The sequence below is a fragment of the Camelus bactrianus genome, chromosome 4, assembly GCF_048773025.1.
Source record: "Camelus bactrianus isolate YW-2024 breed Bactrian camel chromosome 4, ASM4877302v1, whole genome shotgun sequence".
Lineage (NCBI taxonomy): Eukaryota > Metazoa > Chordata > Mammalia > Artiodactyla > Camelidae > Camelus > Camelus bactrianus.
The window spans coordinates 56,655,395-56,672,948 of NC_133542.1; the positions used below are offsets into that span (position 1 = coordinate 56,655,395).

The 17,554-nt window shown below is 39.8% G+C and overlaps 1 protein-coding gene across 3 annotated transcripts in view; it reads left to right on the forward strand.

Annotated features, from left to right (window-relative positions):
• Positions 1–324: 324 nt before the first annotated feature.
• Positions 325–17,554, forward strand: part of PALM2AKAP2 (PALM2 and AKAP2 fusion) — a 448,665-nt gene continuing 431,435 nt past the window's right edge. Inside the window, exon 1 of one of the 3 annotated variants that reach the window (XM_074361980.1) lies at positions 325–469. The gene's annotated coding sequence lies outside the window, so the exon portion shown is untranslated. The remainder of the gene's footprint in view (positions 470–17,554) is intronic. The other 2 variants (XM_074361972.1, XM_074361974.1) reach the window with 2 other exon arrangements.

Below are 17,554 nucleotides of genomic sequence, written 5' to 3' on the forward strand. Positions count from 1 at the left end.
GGCCCTGCAATAAACCTTTCTCTGCTCCAAACTCTGACGTCTTGGTTTCTTTGGCCTCATGGTGCATCAGGCACACAAACTTGCATTCGGTAGCACTAAGATTAGGAAGGCTACCCCCCTTCATGTCCTCATTAGCTTTACCTTGAACTATTGTTGTGGTTTCTTATCTGGTTTCCTTACCTCCTGACTCTCCCTCATTTTAATCATTTATAATCACTCTTTCCTGTGCTCAGGGCCAGGCACATAATTGAAGGTCCCAGTGCAAGATGAAAATACAGGGCCTCTTATTCAAAATCACTCAAACCTAAAAAACAATTACTCAAACTTTCAACACAAGGACAGACAGCAATGCATTCAATCCAGCACAGGGCCCTTCTACGCTTGGAGTTCTCCGTAATGACATAGTTTGCACAGTCATGAAGCTGATCCTGCCTGAGTTCAGTCCTTTTCGAGTACAGTCTCAGTCATGGTAAGTACTTTTTCAAAAACTTTCAGCGGTTCTGCATTGTCTAGGGTTGTAATTATAGGGCCTTACATAGATTCTGGTCCCAACCAACCTCCCGGGCTTTCTCTCCTAGAATTCCCCTTTACATGCCCTATACCTCTTCCAAATGGAACTACTTGATCTTCCCCAGAGGTATCCTTTCCTACCTCTGGGCCTCTGTTTGTACTGTTCCTGTTACCTACAGGGCTGAGCCCCCTGTTTCCCATCAACACAAATCCTATGCGAAGTCTTCACTGACCCTTTCATCTTTAAGAACGCTTTCCTCCCTCTGGATTTCTAATTCCATTTTAGCAGAGTCCTCTTTTGTCCTTTCATTCTCACGAGCTCCCAAGACTGTGCTAAGTGTGGTGGAAGTTACAAAGATGAGTGCTGTCTATTCTGTTCTGTGATTCTGCTGTTAGACTCCTTTAAGCTCTTGAGGGCAGGCTTCGCCTAGACTCACCTACATCTGGCCTTTTGTATAGCGGCTGCTCAGTAAAAACTTGTTGATTCAATATATGAATGAATAAACAAGTGGCTACCAGTTGACTTTCAAGAAAAGGGCATACACTTATTTGTCAAGCAAATATGTATTAAGTACCTACTATGTGTTAGACTCTTTTCTAAGAGCAGGTAATACAGGTAGGAAAAAGGCAGACTGGTCCCTGCTTGTGTGGATCTTCCATTTTTATAGGTGGGAGGCAGGGAGTAAACAAACCACCCAACCAGAAAAATAATAGCTGTTGCTAAATGTCTTGGATGTCATTGTGAATGGATTGTGAATTTGAGTGGATGCTCTTTTGGATTGAATAGCCAGGCATGATGACACCACAAGGTGACATTTAAGCTGAGGTCTGAATTACAAGAAGATAATCTTGGGGAAAGTTAAGGGTGGAGGTTCAATGCAGAGAAAATAGGCAGTGCAAAGGCCCTAGGGTGGCAATAAGCTTGAAGGAAGAGAAAAAACGACCAGAGTGGGCAGAGCAAAGTGGGCATAGGAGGAGAAATATGAGATGAAGGAGAGGAGGTCAGTGTGGTCATTTAGGGCTCTGTAAGCCAGGAAAAGGAATACGAATTTTTATTCTAAGTGTGAAGGAATGTCTTTGGGGGATGGGAAGGTGGGGCTTAAATAGAGGAGGAATGACTTGAATTCCGTACTGTGCAGAGACTGGCCTGGGAGGTGGCAAGACTGGAGACAAGGAGATGCTTGGTTGCAATAGTCCAGGTGAGAATCGTGGTGGCTTGGATTAGGGTGATGGGTGTTAACCACCTGTGTAGTTGTTGGTGCTGTTCTGGAGGATGGAAGAGAGTTGGGGAGGGGTAAGTTTGTTACGGAAACGACAGGCCAGCCAAGAAACAGGCACCACTCGGAGGGTTGGAGTACTCAGATGTATTACGCCGGCGGGCTCAGAGGGGCTTCTGCTCCGAAGCTCTGAGCACCTCCAAGACGTGCGCATGAGGTTTTATAGGGTAAAGTACAAGCTTGGGGTATTCGGCCAATAGGCATGGAACAGCTTTAGCAGCATCATTATCACAAAAGTGGAGGCAGGGAGGCAGCAAACCAACATTCCAAAGCCAGATATGTCTCTTTGAAAACCCAGCTGGCTAGCAAAAAAAAACATGAACAGCAAACCAACACTAATTAACTTAGATTTACAAGTTAGTCCAGCAGAACTCAGATCAGTATTCCGATACTTAGATTTGTAAGTTATCTTGTTAGCCCAGCCCAGCTTTTCTTTCACATTCTTAGACTTGTGAGTTATCTTGTTAGACCAGCCCGGCTTTTCCTTCACAAGTTTGGAGGGCTGTCACAGAGAAGTTCTGCCAATGGAACAGAAAAGTCTAGGTAGGTTTTGGTATAGTATGCAGTAAAGGATTAACCTCTCCCCCAAAGAGGTCTGGCCTTTGCCCTTGGCTCCTATGAGGTAAACTCTAAGACCTTGGAATGTCCTGCCTGATTTGTTTACCTTAGGACTGTTGTCCATGCCAGATACTCTCTGCTAGCAATGTGATTTTTAGTAGAGGTCCTTGGGTCACGAGGTATAAGCTTCACCTCTGGAGACCAAAGTTGACCACATGGGCAGTCAGCCATGTCTATGTGACTGAGCCCCAATTAAAACCCTTGACACAGGTGAGCTTGTCTGGTGGGCAATAGCTCATGCATATTGTCACACAGCATAGCTGTGAGAAATAAGCAGTGCTTGCATAAGTCCACTGGGAGAAGACAACTGGAGGTCCCATGCCTGGGACTCTCCTGGACCCTGCTCTATGTGCCTCTCTCCTTAGCTGCTTTTAATCAACATCCTTTTGCTGTATTAAACTGTTAACTGTGAGTATAGCTGCTTTTAGTGGTTTTTGTGAGTCCTTTTAGGGAATTATCAAACCTAAGGGTGATCTTGGGGACCCTTGAACTTACAGTTAGAGGTAAAGGGTTAACTTACAGTTAGGGTTCAGAGGTAAAGATGGCTTTGTTTTCACCCAAACTTTGCAATGAGGGTGTACAAATTTAACAAAGAGAAGCCCTCAGTGACTCAGGTCTTACACTCCGTTGGTCAGCTGAGTCTAGGGAGGCCTGGAGAGTAAAAAGAGAATAAAGAAACTTGTCTCTTGGCAAGTGTCTCAGAGGATTTCTCTTTTCCTTTATACCAGTGTCACATTAAGAATCATCTACAGTCTTCTGGTCAGAGAGCTGCCTACAAGGATAACCTGGATAGACAGTAAGGAAAGGCAATGCCTTTAGTCATGGCACATTATGAAGTCTGTAGGAAGAAATAACACTACTGATATGTCAACCACAAATATGGTTTCCGTCTAATTGAATCCATTCGTCACTACATTAAAAAAGAACCTGATGCAATCGAAAAGGGGGTTCAGTTAATCTACCCTCCCACAAAAACAGTCGTGTGTGCATGCATTGATGTGAATCTCATCTTAAAGAAAGTATAAATCCTAGCTTCAAGCAAATGAAGGTTTATTTCATATGGCCACCTCCTTGCATACTGCTGATGGCTGCACCATGTGGAATTACTTATAACTGAAGCCTTTGACTGAAAATGTGGACATAGCACTTAACTTATCACCCTCTTCTCTGAGATTTAAAAGGCTCTTTAGAACACAAACCAATACTAGTTTATAGTTTAACAAATCAATATCTTTTCATGGACTGAAATGTTACAAAAACCTGAATCCCATCGAGAGACCAAGCGACACTCGGAGGGTTGGAGAACTCAGGTTTATTACACAGGAGGGCCCAGAGGAGTTAATGCTCCAAACTCTGGACCCTGTCTGTAGGTTTACACAGACTTTTATAGGGTTTTAAGTTTCAATTAAATTCGTGCCATATGCAAATGAGGTGTTAGAAATGGACCAATCAGGAGTGAGCTTTGGGGAACCAGTGGAATTTTAGGAGTAAGTTTCATTTTCCTAGAAGCAAGCAATTTTATAGAAGTGCAAAAGCGGGAAGGCAATGGTCCTGCCTGGGAGGTCTTTCTGGTCCCTTTGTGGGTTTTGCCCCTTCAAAATGACTTCCCCATTGGCACCTCTCAGTGACTGCAGAGGTTGTCATATATGTGCTGGATATAGGCAGCTTGGGAGAGTGTGTCTTATTTCACAGGCTTCAGCAAGGGCAAGGGCAGTAAGGGAAATTATTCAGAACTGTGAAAACCAGACACACTTACCTTGATATCTTATCTTGGGTCAGGATTGCATTAGTTATCTATTGCTGTGTAACAAATTAACACAAAGTTTGTGGCTTAAAATGATACACAATTTACTTACTCACAGTTTCTGTGGTTGAGAGTTGCGCACAGCTAGTCAATTTCTCTGTTTTAGGGCTTCTCACAAGGCTGAAATCAAGTTGGCAGCTGAGGCTGTGGTCTCATTTGAAAGCTCAACTGGGAAGGATCCACTTCTAAGCTCATTCAGGTTGTTGGCAGAAATCAGTTCCCAGAGGACTGTTTGACGGAGGGTGGCAGATCCCTTCTAGCTGTTGGCTGGAGATTGCCCTAGTGATTTGCCACGTGGACCTCGCCAACATGGCCACATTTTTCATCAAAGTACGCAAGCTGAAAAAGCAATACAGAAAACTAGCAAGATGGAGGTTCTAACATAATCATGGAGGTGATAGCCCGTCACCTCTGCTGTGTTCTATTGTCCATCCCACTCTCAAGGGGAGGGGATAACTCAATGGTGTGAATACTAGGGTGGAGAACATTGAGAGCTTTCTTACACTGAGCCCACCACGAGGACAGGGTCCCCTGTTGAGGGAGCCACAGTAATACCCTCTTATAAAGAATGTGCTGCATGTTCCTGAGTTTCAAAAGTATTTGTGGCTTGTTTCAGCAGGCAAGTTATACCTGAAGAAACTGTGATATTTTGGTGGCAAGTGTATGTCTTTATTTCAGCTAATTTTCTCATTTTCCCTATGAAATCTTATTTTCCAGTCTCTCCAAAGAATCTACTTTCTTTCATTCCTCCTTTTATCACAACCTAATGGGGAAAATGTATGGTCAAATTAGAACCTGGAAAGAGCTCAAAGTCCTTGAGGTTGGACGGAATAGTCTAGAGCTTAGCTGGTGGGCAGTAATGTGTCTGCTCAGGGCAGCTTTCTGATGTAGGCTCTTCTCAGTTTTTACTATTTCTCTTTTGTGTTTGTGAGACTCTGAATCAGATACCCACACAGCTCCAGAGCTCTTCCCTAGCAGTGGCTCCCTGACAAAGCATTTCCAGGGAATGGCACGCTTTTACCTTCTGGAGTTTAAAAGCCTATTGAATCTGTTCCCACCAGCATTCCTTGTAGACATTACTATAAGGTACAGGTGACATTCTGACTGATGACTAATGCAAAGCACCCATATGTCTTTTTCAAGTGGGCAATAATCTCAAGGATTAGAAAATTGTTTGCTGTTGCTTTGTTGTTTTTGTTCACCAAAAAAACACAAAAGTCATCCAATCATTCATACCCACGTTGGCCTTTACTCATTCAAGAGCAGTCATTGGCTATAAGTCTTGAGAGTGACAAGGTGCAAAAGGCAAAGTCATTGGCTTTATTGGTCCTTGTTCTTCTCTCCCTTCATGGCATTTCTTAGCATCCACAAAGGTGTTTGCATGCTGCTCTGGTCTTTCCTAGAGACAGAAAGCATTTGATCTCTGATGCTTGTTAGGGTCCCAGCAGACTCAGAATTAGTATTTCCTGTGTCTGAACATGAAGAGTCAAGGGCAAGTCTTAAACCCAATCCAATCAGGAGATCCTTCTGCATGTTCTTCTGGGAACCCAGCGGCTATCCAGAGCCTGCCTGCACTGGGTCGGACCCAAGAGTATGCAAGCTCCCTCTTCTCCTCTCCATCCTTGGGAGATGGAGGGAAGGGGGTGTTAGGAATCTGAAGTCTAGAGATGATTAGAATCTTTCAAAAGATAAAAGCAAATCTCTGAGCCTATGGGGAAGCCTAGGAGTAGTTTTCAAACAAATTAGTGTATGTTAGAATCACGTGGGAAAATATTTTTTAATGCAAATTCTGTTTGATCCAGGGGGGGTCAAAATGCCAAGGAGTCTGCATTTGCACTTAGCAGTCCTCATATATCAGATGCCGAAGGTCTAAAAAGCACCATTTAGAAACAGCAGGACTTAGGCAAAAGAGATCGTGTAAACTGTTAAAACGAAAAATCCAGGGAATGAATTTACGATTTGTTTTTCCCTTCATTGATTTCAGATATATAATCACAGACACAATACAAGCTACTTATTATTTTTGACCACAGGTGGAATGGTTGCAATGCTTATTAGATGTGGAAAAGCTGAAAGCCGAAATTAAACCCCTCGGCTAGTTAATTCTGTCATTCATCTACTTCATCTAAGGAGCATTCATTCATTTTCTTTTTTTTCTTTGATTCAAGAACATAGTCACCTATGCTTTATGAATGAAAGTCAGCAGCCTTTCACAGCTACACAAATAATGCCAGCTTTAGACAACCAGACAATGTCTCCTCTATATTTATGCCTCTAAATCACACCCTGAGTACCCACTGCTATTGTTTTCTCTTGAGGAAAACAAACTAAAGTGTGGAATTATAAAGTCTCAAAGAGAGAAGTCTATGGTCTGCTAAAGAAAAAAAGCAAGGTACAAGGTTATGAATATAATATAATATAATTACATTCATCTATATGTACATTTACAGATCTGTAATATTTCTATGCTGCAAATTTTTTTTGTTTTTTTAGTGAAGTATATATATTGTCTTTTTTTTAGATTCCACATAAAAGTGGTATCATATGATGTTTGTCTTTCTCTGTCTGACTGTGATGTAATATTTTTATAAGTAAAAGAGATGGAAGATAGACTACATCCTGTTAACAATGTTTTTTTTCCCCCTTAAGGGAATTGGAGATGAGATTGTTGTGGGAAATTATTAACTTATTTTTTATATCTTTGTAGTCTAGTTATTAACATGAACCTATTTTTGGCATAAAAATTAAAAAACAGTGTGTAATAAGTGCAAGGAAATTCAAACTTTCAGGTCCCAAGTCCTGGGTATTTTAAAGGTAAAGGAAGAGCCTAGGTATGGAGGTAGATGTACTTCAACTGGCTTCTCATCAAATGCCTTTGCTTAATGTCTTTTAGATTAGATTTGCTAATGATTGGAGGTGACCGACCATCTGCTTTCTTCTTTCCTCAATGTGTGCATGCTAAAAGGAGTATTACTGATACCAAGAGGCCCCGTAGGGATCAACATACAAACACAAAGCACCCCCAAAATTAGTCATAAGGTGGCAAGACTTCTGATAAGACATCAAATGTGCCCCGATTTTGAAATCAAGATTTTTGTTTGTAACTGAAAGTGACCAGCTATTCCTTAAGAGTGCCCGGCAAAAGTCCTGGGGCCTGCCCAAGTTTTGGGGCAAACATAGGGGAGCCATTCATCCATTCATTCATCCTCTAAATATGTTTTTAAAGATGAGCAGAGGGCCAAAAAACCACAAGTTATATATTGATTTCATTTGCTAATAGCGCTCAGTCAACAGCTGGGTGTTTTTAAGCTATTATAATTGAAAACCAGCAAAATTCAATTTCTAATTTAAGAAATTACCAAAAGCACAAAAGGACAAATATTATATGATTCCACTTACATGAGGTACTTGGAGTAGTCACATTCACGGAGGCAGAGAGTAGAATGGTGATTGCCAAGGGCTGGGGGAGGAGAATGGGGAGTTAGTGCTTCATGGGCACAGAGTTTCTGTCAAGGAGGATGAAAAAGCTCTGGAGATGGATGACTGCACAACAATGTGAGTGTACTTAATGCCACAGAACTGTATACCCGAGAATGGTTAAAAATAGTAAAGTTTATTTTATGTATGTGGTATCGCATTAAAAAAAAAAAAAGAAATTAGTGAAAGAATTTAATAGAAAATGCAAGATGCTTCCAGAAACCTCTTCAAAGTGCAGCATTCTTGAATCTTAATTAGCCTTGCAGTGTGGACACATTCTTACATTTTAAGGGGAAAGTATTGGGGTGACCAGCTGTCCCACTGTGCCTGGGATGGACAGGTTTCCCCAGGTGCGGGACTTTCAGTGCTAAAACCGGGAAGTCCCAGGAAACCCAAAGTGAGTTGATCAACTTAAGAGTAGCCAGCGAAGGCACACATTGGAGAAGAAAGACAACAGGATGGCAAGATTGCAAACCGTGGAGAGGAAGGCTAGGTCATGGGTGGTGAGGCAGGCTTGATGGGTGAAAGCAAGCCCAATCAAGACTTCCTGCACCTACAACAGCCTGTAACAGTGGAAATGCTTTTTTTTTTTTTTTAAATTTCATTTGAAATTTGAATTGCCTTGGCTTCTTTTAATTTAACTTTTTGATTTTCAGTGAGCAATTCGAATAAGGAAATGGTGCAGACCTAGAGTTGCAAGTGCTGGCAAAGGATACACAGCAGGACTTAATGCAGAAACTGCCTGTTTTTTCTGTGTCCAAGTCTTCTGGAGACTAAACAAATAACTGAAATTGATTCCTTTGATGACCCATTTGGCTGCCCGAGGGCAAAATCCCCTGACAGATCTTTTTGCTGGCTGCCAGCTCATATTTTACCCAAAGCATGAAAATCAAAGTGACTTGGAGTTTTTTTTTTTTCTCACCTAGTCTCTCTTTCTCATATTTGTGTCATTTTATTTTGTATTATTTTTATTTCATTTTTAGAGGAAATTAATGTATTATTGTTTTCCCTTGTGTACAATTAGATAGTATGCCAATAATTTTACTGTATGTCTTTGAGTCATTCTTTGACTGTTATTCTGGAGGCTCCACTGTGATATATCCCACCACAGAAATGTGTAGATTACAGCACATCTGGTCCATATCTCTTTGGGACCTAGACCCCTTGGGTCCTCAGCTTATCTTTCATTGGTTCCTGTAATAAGTCTTGTGTGGCGATTGGGCTCTCTGACTTTCACGCTGAACTGATTCTTGGCTACATGTCTTTCTGCTTCTAGTTCTTGGTCTAGTTGAACAGGGTGGGTTTAATCTACCCTGGTGGCAGCAATGGTGGCATCTGGGTTTTAATTCTATAACCTGACCATTAAGGGACTTCTGTCAAATTGCAGCTGGTAGGGAATCTGTAATCCGGTTTCGATGACCTATTTTTGGTTGTGTGGCTGTTCCTGGCACTTGAATACAGGGTTGAAAAGTTTTTGGTGGTGTTCTTAATTCTGATAGATTTCTATGTTTATGTGTTTTGGTTTGTGTCAGTTTGGCTTCTTCTGAATAAATAAATAAAAGTTTATTCTGGACCCAATCATGCAAGTATCTCTAGAGTTAAAATTCCTGCACCAAAATTAAAAGGAGGATGAATCCCTAGCATTCAATGATCAGCTTTCATTTTTTTTAACAATTGAATAATGCCAAAATTACTTTCTTCAGGATTTACAAAATAAGGCTAAAGAAAGGAGGTTATCACTATAGTGAAAAGAAAGAAAGAAAGAAAGAAAGAAAGAAAGAAAGAAAGAAAGAAAGAAAGAAAGAAAGAAAGAAAGAAAGAAAGAAAGAAAGAAAGAAAGGAAGGAAGAAGGAAAGAAAGAAAGAAAGAGAAAGAAAGAAAGAAAGAAAAGGAAAGGAAGGAAAGGAAAGGAAGGAAAGGAAAGGAAGGAAAGGAAAGGAAGGAAGGAAGAAGAAAATGTGGACACTAGGGAAAAAAAGAGAAAGATTATTTTGATAAATTCAGAGGGAAAATTGCAAAATTACACAGATTTTCAACACTATGTTTCCCAAGAGGAGCAAATGGTGATTAATTATATATTTTCATTCTTGAACTGATCAATATCCTTCATAAATATTGGTGCCTATATTTCTACCTTAAGATCTGCTGCTTATCACAATTAGCTCCTCTAACTTATAAAAGAGTTGATAAAATTTCCCACTTTATAAATATGAAGTTGTTTTTGAGCAAATAGACATATTTTGCCTACCTCTAGCGAGTTAACAAATTAGATTATAAGGTCTCAAAATCTAATGGAGCAAATACCTTTTCCACTTAACTTTAATAAGCAATTTCAAAATATTAAGTGCTTATATAAACGTGAAAGAAGAAAAACTGAAGATTGTAAGTATAATTTAAATATGTTGATTGTATAAGAAATTTTTTTTGCTAAATCTGTAAGTCAGAAAAAAAGGCAAGTGTGAATTTCATTTATAGCCTTAGGTACCAGCCTAGAAAATCAAATGGAAAAATTTGCTTTAAAACATTTTGGAGATTCTACATATAATATAAAGGTATAAAAAACAGCTTTTTAAAATATTCATAATCAAAATGACTCTAAAAATTAAACTGACAATAAATTTGTTTAAAAATGACTTTCTCTCTTCCCTCTATGCCAGTCTTAGATGTATTTTTTCATGAAAAGTCTAATTAATTTGAATTTCCTAAATTCTATCAGTTTAGTTGGTTAGATTACCTACAATCACTTTGTTTAAACTTATGAAATCACAAAATCATATGTTCAACTAAATAAAATTTTTAAAGGTAATTTCATTATAGAAAGAAATATATAATGTTTCTTGTGGACAAAAATAGCTTTATAGTTCCTTGCATTTCTGTTTCAGTTCTTTTGTGTCTGGGGAAAAAATTTGGTTGCTTTGGTTAAAGATAGCAAGTAATAAAAATGCTGAGATTATATGGATATAATAGTTGAAAAATAAATACATTATTTATTTTGAAAAAAATTTAAAATTTTTATTCTAGTCAGATTTGAGAATTATAACCCAGGGAGAGCATCTCAGAAAGCTCTGAGAACTGTTCCACTGGTTAGAAATCAAAGCATAGTTATATAAGTTTTTTGAGAGAGAGGGCTGTACATCAAATGATGTATTATTGACAGTTGACATCATCCAGATGTGTGTCATCCTGGTGAGTCATGTGACCGCTTACAAGATCAAGAAGGAGTGTTATCTTTTAAGGAGATGTCTTGCCGATGCTAGGCAAATGTTGCTCTTTATGGTAGAGCAGGCTTTCCTGCCGATGCGGGGAGGTTTGGTCCATGCGTAATGCAGATACACAGTCCACAGTAGGGGCAGAGAGGAGGCCAAAGGGCAGAGAAGAATCTCTTATGTTTGAATTTTTCCTGTCTTGCCATAAAACGTGAATTATATTTTACACTATATATCAATTGAAAAACCATGAGTTAGCACCAATACCTCCAATTCCAACCCAACACCCCAAATTTTATTTTGTGTTTTTCCCTCTCTATATTACTTCCTTTTCTGACACTGAGAAACCTGACACCTGTTATCCATATATTTCTACGTAATTGTTCAATCTTTTTTCTATTGTGTTTATTTATTTATTTATTTATTGTGAAGTATACTCGATTTACAATGTTGTGTTAGTTTTTCATAGTCTTTTTCCAATCATCTGTTGGTGGACATTTAGGTTGTTTCCATGTCTTTGCTATTGTAAATAGTGCTACTATGAACATTGGGGTGCATGTATTTTTTTGAATTAGAGTTTCCTCTAGATATATACCCAGAAGTGGGATTGCTGGATCATATGGTAAGTCTATTTTTAGTTTTTTAAGGAATCTGCATACTGTTTTCCATAGTGGCTGCACCAAATTACATACCCACCAGCAGTGTAGGAGGATTCCCTTTCCTCCCCACCCTCTCCAGCATTTATTGTTGGTGGATTTTCTGACGATGGCCATTCTGACCAGTGTGAAGTGATACCTTTTTGTAGTTTTGATTTGCATTTCTCTGATAATTAATGATATTGAGCATCTTTTCATGCGCCTATTGGCCATCTGTATGTCTTCACTGGGGAAACTTCTGTTTAGTTCTTTTGTCCATTTTTTTTGATTGGGTTGGTTGATTTTTAGTTATTGAGTTGTATGAGCTGTTTATATATTCTGGAAATTAAGCCCTTGTCAGGTGCATCATTTATAAATATTTTCTCCCATTCAGTAGGTTGTTTTTTTGTTTTGTTTATAGTTTCCTTTGCTGTGCAAAGCTTGTAAGTTTTAGTAGGTCCCATTTGTTTATTTTTTGCTTTTATTTCTATTGTCTGGGTAGACTGACCTAGGAGAACATTGCTATGATTTATGTCAGAGAATATTTTACCTATGTTTTCTTCTAGGAGATTTTTCTTGTCTTGTCTTATGTTTAAGTCTTTAAGCCATTTTGAGTTTATTTTGTGTCTGGTATGAGGGAGTTTTCTAACTTCACTGATTTACATGCTGTTGTCCAGCTTTCCCAGCACCACATTCCAAAGAGACTGTCTTTTCTCCCTTGTACATTCTCACCTCCTTTGTCAAAGATTAATTGACTGTAGGTGTGTGGGTTTCTCTCTGGACTCTCTATTCTATTACTGATCCATAGGTTTGTTTTGTGCCAACACCACTGTTTTGATTACTGTAGCTTTGTACTATTGTCTCAAGTCTGGGAGGGTTATTCCTCCAGATTTGTTCTTTTTCTTCAGTATTGCTTTGGCAATTCTGGGTCTTTTGTGATTCCATATAAATTTGAGGATTATTTGTTGTAGTTCTGTGAAAATGCTTTAGATAATTTGATAGGGGTGGCATTAAATCTGTAGATTGCCCATTTAACAACATTAATTCTTCCAATCCAAGAGCATGAGATATCTTTCCATTTCTTTTATTTGTTTAATCTGTGTATAGGTGACCAATCTCCAATTTGTGCTGCCCTGTTTATTTTGAATTGGCTGGTATTCAACTGGATGGTAATCCTAATATGATATTATTTGATAATGCCTCATATATTAAAAACAACCAAGGTATACCTTGTTCTGATATACTATAACTTTTAAATGTTTTATTATAGATATAGTTACCTATATAGCTCATTCTATTCAGGTAGTCGCCTACCAGAGGCTGAAACATTAACATCTCTACCAATAGTGGATACATCTTAAGGATTGGTTGAGATTGTGATATGGTGTAAAAATAAAAGAAAAAAAAGTAATGACTTATTAGAGGCACTCCAATAATTGAAGAAAAATATCAGTTATTAAGATTCAAGCCAATACTAAAGAAAAATGCCCCAAATATCTGAGATGCCAACAAGTAACCATTGTCCATATGGGCTCCAGGATTCTGGCAAGGCAGAATGGGCTATGGGTGTAGTTAAAATGAAAACTGTTCAAAATTTTGGAAGAGCTTATTACTCTTTACACTTAAGTCTAATAACAGCAACACAGCCCACACCTGAACTCTCCCCCTGTGCTCTCACCCTGTGAAATGCTTGCTGGAGGACCCACGAGACTTGCTTGTCTCTGCGTCTAGTCATCTCCAATTCCTTGTACTTGGATCCAGCCACTCATCAGATTATATATTCTTCTTGGGTTTCTTGGTATTCTCACCTTGCCTCTCCTCAAGTTTGCTGGCTGGTTCTGACCTCAGATTGTCCCTGAGTCTGCGTCCTCCCCTCACCCCTGCTTAGACTTGGCAGTCTGCGCTTGCTTTGGTTCTTGCCCTGGTTCCCGCAGTGCTGATGGGGGTACAGGTCTCTTTCGCTTTCACAAGGAAATTGAAAGGCACATGGCGCAGAAGCAAAACATATTCTAGAACACTTTTGCCTTGTAGCACAGGGTGTCCATGCCCAGAACATTCTAAAAAGCATTGGTTGTTAGCATTTTATTTGGATTGGAGAATCCTGTGATTTGTGCGATGTTCTATTTGATCTGGTCCATCTGCTCTTTCATACTGGAACTTTAATATTCATTTTAAAATTGGTATCATTTGAAAGACTACCCAGTACCCAAATATTTTCCCCAAGACTAATCAGTGTCTGAAATCTGAGCATTAGAGATTCATTTGATGAAGAAGGGAGCTTTATAATATTTTTGGTCCTTAAGTACCCTCCATGGAAATGTGAATCCCCATGGGAGGATTGTGAGACTGGAAGAGGTTCTGGGGTTTTTGAGATCAATTTCACTTTTCAGACTCAGCCCCTTCCCTGCTCATTATTTTTGTTTTAACGTCTCAAACATTTTCTAATGTTTTGGTTTTGGAGCGGTGTGGAAATGGTGCTTATGAATATGGAAAATTAAAAGGAAGGAATTTATTTGTGTTGTTGGAGACAGATACACTTAGCTCAAGTTCATCTTTGTAAGTTGCTTAAGATACTGGCAGAGAGGGCTGCAAGTCGAGTTAAAGAGAATGGCCAGGGGAAAAGTTATCTATAACATTAAGTAGAATCATGAGTCAAGGCCTGGAGAATTGGGGAGTAGGTCTGGGAGGCCTCAAGGACAACCTGGGAGGCAGAAATTCCATCCTAGGCAGAGGGTCTGACAGTTGGGGCATATGTATATCACATCTACATACAGTCAACAGAGGGGGCTTCAAGCCAGTCATCTCAAGGAAGAGAAGCTTTAGGGACCTCTGAGTTTGATGCGAAGTATCCTAACTCCTCTCCGTCACTCATCTCCTTACAGGCTCATTAAGTGGCTTGTTCTGACCTGTCCTGGAACCCATAACTCCCTCAAGAAAACTTGTGTATGCCTCGACCTCTCCTCTTTCCTAACAACCAACATCTCTTAAAGAAGTTCAGAGGACTCCCCCTGCTGCCCATCCATTACTAGATAGCCAGGTTAGCCAATTGTGTGACTGGAGGAAACCTACGAAACATCCATGTGGTCTGTGAAATTCAAACCCATCACATCTGGTCCCTTAAAGCAGGGACTATAAAGGGCCAAATTATGGCCTCTGATCCACAAGGTTATTTTAAAATTTTTAGTAATTGCTCACCATTTTCTTGGGGGAGATTTTATACAAAAATAAAGACTTGTTTTCCTTGAGAAAATTCAGATCTGGACACACCAGACCTGTATTCCTACATGGTGGTAGTTGTCTGGGGATAAGTAGAGGTAGGAACAGATGGTGTAGAGACTCCTGGTTGGAGTCATCATCCCCACAGTTCCCTATTGTCCCTCTACCCAGACCTCTTTACTCATTTAAAATACATGCTTGGTCTCTGGGTGCTGAGTTTGCAAAACTCACAGAAAAATTCCTTGGCTAGCATCTTAGAGAAAATGGCTGGCATGAGTGGAATGGAAGTAAATTTGTTGTGTTTGAGGAGCTCAAGAAACTGTGATGACAGGATTTGCATAAGACATTCAGGTGACATGAGGACGATACTTAACCCTAACTGACAAAGGTGTTCAGACAGAAAAGTTGCTATAGTTCACTTGGTTCAAAGGAGGACATTTAAAAATTGTACCTGAGAATAGAGGTTTAACAGGGGAGAAATAGCAACTCTAGCTAAGAGGATGCCTGGCCCAACTTACCAGTCTTTCTAACGATGGAAAGTTTGCGACCTGAAAAATCAAATGATTTCTGTTTTTTTTTTTTTTAGGGGGATAATTAGGTCTATTTATTTATTTATTATTTTAACGGAGGTACTGTGGATTGAACCCAGGACCTCGTGCATGCTAGGTATGCACTCTGCCACTGAGCTATACCCTCCCCCCATCAAGTGATTTCTTATTGAGAGCATCTTACCTAGTTCTCTAGATTAATATATAATCAAAAATACAACGTTTGAATAATCAGTGATAGCACTTATTTCCCCTGAGCCCTCTGATACTACATTTTCACCGCTCTCCAAAATAGTGTATCGTAGAAAATTTAATTCAGTTGGTTCCTCAGATATTTCTTCTCCTCTTCTGACTTCTCTGCATAGCTCTCCTGTGAGCAGCTTAATGCATTTCATAGGTCACACAACCAAATACGAGGTGGTCCCGGTCTAGAGGGAAGTGATGATCAGTTGCCTGTTTGCTGAGGTCAGAATTCCCCCAGAGACACCTGTGGACTCCTGTTGAATGCTCTGGCTCAGCTGGTCTCATCACCTTTCACTGAGTCATTTGAGCCATGAGAATCAGGCTGGATGCCTTTCTCTTACCCACACATTCTGCATCTTGGCATATTTCTTGACTCCCTTTCCTTTCCATGCCAACGGTGGCTGCCCTAATTGGAGACCTTATCATCTCTTGTCTAAACTGTAGCATCAGGCTTCTAACCAGCTGTCCATCCTAAGATCCATCCTCCACACTGTCATGAGATGCCGGTAGCTTACCAACTTAACATGGCAGCAATAGCGTAAGACTGAGTGGGAAATATCATGGTACTCAACTTGCAGATAACACCTTCCTCCACATCACAATCTGCAACTCAGTATCCTAGAGAGGGGAAAATCCAAAGTATTTGAAATGTAACAGAACATCAATTATGATTATAGTTGAAATCAACCATGTCAGTCATGAAAAACAATTCTATTTGTTCTGTGTATGTCCCCCAAATTTTAAGGACATAGAATCATAAAGAGATCCTAAGTGTCTCCAATTACAATGCTCTGCTTGTGATTTGGAGGTAAGGAGGGGTGTTGTGTTTGCCAACGTCATCCTGTCCCTTTGTTAAGCTTCTGCAGGCAAGGTCCTCTGGTGACCTTTCTCCAGCCTCATCTTTAACCACTTTCTTCAGGACCATTGCATTACACAACTCCAGGGGGCACTATTATACTGTGTTGTATGTAACTGGGGCCTCCAGAGTTGAGTGATATTGTGGTCCTTCTCTTTACCTCCCTTTCCAGCAGAAATATTTAGACATCTTCCTGCTGATTCTTATTTCTTTGTTCTTGATTTTGTGAGCCTCTCTTTCTGGAAAATCTTCTAACTACTTTTTCCTACCTCCTTGGACACACAGACACACAGAGATACACACAGACATGGACACAGATGCACACTTCTGGTTAAATGTTATTCATCCTTAAAGACATAGCCTAGGCATCAACTTCTTTAGCAAGATTTCTCTATTTCTCTGCCCACGCTCACCTTTGTAATCACACTTATAACACTGTATTTCATTTAGTGTATTTTGATTATCTATATGCCTTTCCTCCACTAAACTGTGAGCTCTTAAAGGGGCAGACACCATATCTCATATGTTACTGTAGTCCCGGTTCCTACCACAGTATCTGACACTATCTTTCCTTTACCCTTTGTTAACACCTCTCTCTGCAGTTCAGATTTCTCATCCCAAAGTTGACCCATTCTCAGGATGACTGACAGTGAGAGTATCTTCTCCCTTCACTGGAAATCCTACCTTACCTGTAGGGATATGATTTTGTCCTATGGGCCCCTAAAAGGTATTAAACCTAATATTTGGTCCCCCACATAGTCCCAAGGTCTAGGTTCATTGAGTATTGATACTGTAGGGGAAACATTGACAATCTAGACCAAGCTGTACCTCCTACAGCATTATCTAGTTCCTTTACAAAATTTTCTCCAGCGTCAAAGGAAGAGAAGACAAATCTGCACTTTTCCCTGACTATCTTGTGTGTATGTGTGTGTGCCTGTGTGTGCCTGCGTGTGCAAGTGTGAGTCATGTTCCTGATTCCTTAGATAACAACACATACACACAGACAAACAACACTATACAGGCATAGGGAAGTCAATGCATACTTAGAGAAAGAAACATTTCTACGGGAACCATCAATTGTAAAGACTTGGGTCTGACAAAAGAGATATCCAGGAAATTACAACTTCTTGAGGTCTTTCTCAAGAGGGACATTTTCATTATTTT